Source organism: Pseudonaja textilis, chromosome 1, assembly GCF_049901715.1.
Source record: "Pseudonaja textilis isolate UNSWEBS1 chromosome 1, rPseTex1.2, whole genome shotgun sequence".
In the NCBI taxonomy this organism is placed as follows: domain Eukaryota; kingdom Metazoa; phylum Chordata; class Lepidosauria; order Squamata; family Elapidae; genus Pseudonaja; species Pseudonaja textilis.
This window is the reverse complement of record NC_141990.1, coordinates 267,504,044-267,510,151: the sequence shown is the minus strand read 5'-3', so window position 1 is coordinate 267,510,151 and position 6,108 is coordinate 267,504,044.

The window sequence follows — 6,108 nt, the reverse complement described above, 5'->3', positions numbered from 1 at the left end:
CATGACTGAGCAGAAGCCTTATAAATAAATGTTTTGAACTTTGCCGTTGCAATTGATAATGCCACACTTGGCATTAGACAAATACATTTGCCTAAGAACATGAGTTTTTATGTTCTTGATGACTTGAAAGGCAAAATATTGTCATAAAGGTAGGTTGTGGCCCAGTAATTTAGTTTCAGACACTTAACTTTTTATTAGATTTGGGTTATTAGGACAAAAATGTGTTCCAAAAATCCATTTATATTTGAAATTCATCCTCACTTTTGTATGCAACTTTACTCAATATATGTAATCAAAATGTGGTTTCTTGGGGAATTCACATTAACATAACTTTTCCTAACATACTTTGTTCATGAGAGTCTCTAAGGATAAATTAACTGATGCTCATTTTTTCTCGTTCTGCTGTTCATCTAACCTAAAGATAAGAAGCATTTCATGAACAAATCCAATTCTAACAGTTGTCCAAAGCATGTCCTAAGAATTCACCTCAACTTGAGGCACATAAGCAAAATAATTGCTAATCATTACGACTTCCAGTTTTTCAAGCCAGTTTTGTGTAATGGTTAAGGCATGGGGCTAGAAACCAGGAGACCATGAGTTTTAGTCCCAATCTTAGGAATACAGCAAACTGGATGGTAAAGTAAGCAAAGTATGAGAAAGGATCAAAGATGAAGCTGTAGCTACATGCCTACATCACCAGTCTTGAATGTCTTGTGTTCATCTCATGAGTCTCTTATAGGCAAATTATATCTTGTTTTAATGTTTTTCAAATAATGAATTTTCCCCCTCTTTTGAGGAGTGTTTGCTCCATTTATATTCCATGTTAAGATTTGTAATCCATAATCAAGCCAAAAATTTAGAAAAATTATACTTGTAGCACTTAATTCAGTATCATCCCTTTCAGTTTCCTATTTACCTGTTGGAGATTTTGTATAGGCAGACAGACTACTATGAATATATTAATGATACCAAATCCCAAACTGCAGTACGATTTTCTCCAGTGGCATCCGGTGGCATCATATAGATATTCACATAGGTGCCTCCTTAAATGATGCCTCCGTCACAAACGGGCAGACACAGATGTTAAATAAGAGAAAGGGGAGAAGATCAAGGCCTGATTTTCCAGAGACCTTTGCAGTTGATTGCCCATCTCTTCTCATGTTGTGTGAACCTCTCTGGGATTGTTTTGCTTAGTCATGATTTATTCAACAAACCAAAGCTGAGTCCTGTACTGTTGTAGGGCATTGACGCAGGGCTACAGCCGGGGTGGGCTGCTGGGGTTCGCAGGGGTTCAGAAAAGCCCCTAGCTAAGATTCTATGCAGTTCAGAGAACTCCCAAATCCCACTCTTGACTAGCCCCGCTCACCCTGCTCCCTCCAGGAGTCCTCATACGACCCATTTTGGATGCAGGTAAGCGCAGGATGCACGTAGAGGCTCGGGGAGGGTGAAAAATGGGCAGCTGGGAAGTTTGGGGCATTTCCAGATTCCATAGAGCCTTCGGAGCCCAGGGAGGCCATTTTTACCCTCTCAGAGGCTCGAGGAAAGCAAAAATAGCCCCCCACACACCGTGGTGCAGGAGGCCGACTAGGCCACATCCACCATGGCCACGCCCACCCAGCAACCAGGGCGAGACCCCTTTGCTAAAAAATTTGAAGCCCACCCCTCATTACAGCCCATATTTTCTGTTCTTAATAAAAATTACACTGAGGTGAGAATTCTGTATTCATAACATTGAGATCTATCCCTGTTTTCTTACCCAAAATCCTCTTAAGCACAAGTTCTAGGCATTGAATCTATTACTGTGTTTCTCATATAATAAGGCTGGGTCTTATTTTTTTTTGAGACCCGAAAAAATAGATGGGTTGTCTTTTCGGGGGTGACTTAATTCTGCCCCCTTGCATCTTCGGGCGGGCGGCGACGGCTTGGATGTTGACCTCAGCATTGGTGGGGCACTTCGTATCGGGGGTCAATGCAGGCAGCACCCTATCCGGGTGTGCAACAAAAGTACTTCCTAACGGCAAGCCCCCCCAGCATTCCCCCCCATTTCACATGTTTTAATATAGGCCTTAATTTGGGGGGAGGGGCTTAATTTCATTTCATGCCTATAAAACATGCTGGGACTTCCTATTGGAGGAGGCCGTATTGTTGGAGAAACAGGGTATATTGGGCAACTAAGTTGTGTATGAGGGAAAGCTAACCGTTATTTTCCTTGGTTACTTTCCTTGAGACCATTTCAACCATTCAATGATCATTTACCAGGGAGAATTCGGTTTGTTTACATGAGAATATACTAATTTCTTGTTCTATACAGCAATGGCCTTTGACTAAATATAAGTTCATAAAGCCACAGGAGTTACTGTGGCCCATAAATTGCTCGTTCTGCCTGCCAAACATTTCATTCTTCACTGTCCTCATTCTCTGCAATTTGCTAGCGGCAGCTTTTTTCCTATGAAATCGGTGAGAGTGTTGACATGCAACAAGTCATCCAATAAAGCTATGGAAATTTTTTAACACAGCAGTTTTAGGTACAAGCATCTTCCAGCAATATTTTCTCATGCGTTTAGATTTCAGGAGGCTGTGAATAATTCATATGAGGCCTTCTGTTCATTTGTGCCACTTTGTATGTGTCTTTATTTAAAATATATTTATTTCAGAGATGTTTATATCTCATCTTTCATTAATGTAAATTCAAGTGGCAAGCAAAATAAATGGAACTGTAAAACCTGTTGCTCTTAAGACTATTCCAGCTCGTAGAAAAAAAAACTAGAATTGCTTAGATTTAGGCACAGAGCTACAGCACAATAATCCTTGTTTATACTTATTAAGGTGTAAACCCTATTGAATGCAGATTAGCTTGGATAATCACGTCATGGATTGGACTGTACGTGGAGCATTTGCCAAGATAACGTAAGAGTAGAAGAAGACACCATGAATAAGAGCTGTCACAAATTTGATTTTATCCCTTCCGGTACATTAGTGATGCTTTCCATTGTTTCATTTGAAATCCATATGGATCATTGGTTGGAAGTTTACATGTGATTCTGAGTAAATCTGAGTAAATTTAACCAATATAAATGTAAATGAGTAAATGTAAATTGGGCATGGAGTTTACTAGAACAAATGCTTTCTTTACAAATGCATCCTGTGATTCAAAACTTCGGAATATTTTGTTGCTGTGTTTTGAGCATTTTGGAGCCGGAACTGAGCAGACTATAACACATAATTACATTGTGCCTGAAACAGTGATGACAAACATGTGACATGTGCATCACAGATGACGTGCCATGTCATTTCACACCAGGCTTCTGGACCCTCTGGAGGCCCTGCTCTCATGCCCCCTTTGGACCCTCCAAAAAGTGCACAAGAATGAGGTGTGTTTTCCTGCTGTTTTCAGAGGCTGCAAGGCTTCACAAGAGCATTTTCTGAAGTTTCCAAGCCTTGTACAACCCAGAGCTGTCTGGAAGTGTCTTTTTCCCCCTGAGGTACATAGACAAATAAAATAAATTTACAATTATATAAGTGCTTGTTTGTTTATTCTCATTCCCTCCCTCCCTCCCTCTTTCCCTCTCTTTCTCTCTCTCTCTCTGTGTGTAATATGCCCAAAAAATCAAGTTAGCCATTTTATGAATTTTTGACATGCTGAGCCCAAGAGGTTCACCATCACTGGCCTACAGAATACAAACTTGCCTTATTCATTTAAATTTAGATTGTGTTCTTTTTACACAATCCCTGTCAATGAGTTTTAAAGCTTCAGCAGCTTTAAAGAAAAATAAAATCCTGAAAAAAGTTAATAGGAGCAGTGCCATTGTCACAAAAACTGACTGCTTATGCAGTTCTTAAGTATTAAGAAACTTCTTTCTACTTAAGCCTCTAGAGATTTCTTTTTATTATATAGAAAATCCCCCAGGACATTTTGATAATCTTAAGACTTGCATTGCAAAGTCTCTTGTTTTCTTGCACCATTCTTTGGCATCTAAGCCACAGAACATCATATAAAGTACAGATATACTACCTGTGGCCTGTAAAAGTCCTAGGTGTAGGCCTCAAAGGCTTTTCCTAAAAGCTGCTTTCATATAATGATATTAACAAAATGATGAAACATGGGACATAGTTGTAAATTTTGCATACATGCATTTTATTTATGTAAATTAAACTACAGTCTAAATTTTGCCCTGCCTCCATCTGTTTTTTAAAGTAGGACTCCTGGCATATTATATAACAATTTAGTGTGGCTGGACCACTAAATTTCCCTGTCTAAACTTTATATAGCTATATCAAGTAGGGAAACCACTTTATTAATATAATTTGATACAATACTGCTATGTCAAGGTCTTTATTAATACCGTAGGTCCAGGTCTTTATTGAAACTGTTAGAATCTTCCACTTCCTACAAAAGTGGCCAGTGTGATTTCCCTGTAGATCTTTAGGAAAAGGAAGGGCAGGGAAAAATGAGTTGTCTAAGATGTTTAGATTATCTCTAAGTTCACTCACAAATCAACTTCATGAAATGTTTCCTGAAAATAAACAAACAAATAAATAATTGTTTCAGGTTGGGCTTGGCTGCTGGTTACTTGATTGACACAACCGTACAGCTTTCTTGACAATAATGTGGAATCGCTTGCCGTTGCAGCTTTTCTGATGCTTTCTCAATTTTCGGGATATTTTACTTTATTTCAAGGGTTTATGTGGTCATGCATCTTCAGCCTGGGTGCTAAAATAAATCAAAGTCATATAATGTATTTAAAAAATACAAATGTTCCCTCTTCTCCAAATTAAAAACTGCCACATTCTAATCAGGCACCATAACAACTTCATACCAACTTTATATGTTCTTGGTTCAACTCACTTCCTGGCCCAGGACCAGAAGGAACAGCCAAGTCTTCACAACCTTCTGGGAGGCCAAGAAGGTGGAATATTGTTTGATAGAGGGGAACCAGAATGTGGTGTGATGGAATGTGCACCTGCAGCATCCGAGGGGGAGGATTATGTCAACTTGGAGCCTTCACAGAAAGAGATTTAGATTCAGAGACTCCACTGTCTGAAGCTAGAAGGGGGAGGGAAGTTCAGGCCGCCACATTCTAGAACAAAGGTCTCCAAACTTGGCAGCTTTAAGACTTGTGGACTTCAATTCCCAGAATTCTCCAGCCACAAGCCTTAAAAGTTGCCAAGTTTGGGGACCCCTGCTCTAGAATCTCTCAGGATACATCTAGCAGATTAAAAGGCTTTATTCTGATAAAATTCTGTTTATTACAAACTAGCAAATAAAGGATTGAACTTCATTGGATCTCACTGTCATGCCTCTCGACATGCCACATGTCGAGTCCACATGCTTGGACTTGACATGTGGTCATTCTATAGATCCAGCAGGATGGGCAGATACCCTCTGGAATAAGAAGTGCTGCAGGATCCAGTCTGCGTTGGTCATCAGCACCAGAGCTTTATGCCATACACAGAACAGCACACTCTCTGCTAGAGAGAAGTTCCCTGAAGATGGCCCCCAGCATGAGTCCAAAAATTCAGAAGACAAAACCTCTGGTCTCGGTGACTGACCCAGATTGGATCCTGCAACCTTATCCTGGGATACATATATTTGCCTTCATTCATAAGAAGTACTGCCTATAGCCCTAGAGATTCCCTGGAAGTCTTTCATGTTGGCACCAAGCAGAGGTGGTATTCAGCAGGTTCTGATCAGTTCTGGAGAACCAGTAGCGGAAATTTCGAGTAGGTCAGAGAAACTGGCAAATACCAGCTCTGACTGGCCCCGCTCCCATCTATTCTCTGCCTCCTGAGTCCCAGCTGATCGGCTGGGTCTCCTTTTGTTGCCCCGAACAGGAGAATGGAGCTGGAAAGCAGGTTAGTGGGATGGGGAGGGAAATGGGGATTTTGCAGTAACCTTCTCCCAGGAGTGGGGAGGGAATGGGGATTTGACAGTATCTTCCCCTGCCATGTCCACTAAGCCACTCCCACAGAACCAGTAGTAAAAAAATTTGAATCCCACCACTGGCACTAAGCATGGCTGACCCTGCTTAAGTTTCCAGCCTGGGGAAGAATAGTTAAGGTGTTGCCATTATGGGAAGCTTCCTAGAAGAATGAAATGTTTTGATAAAT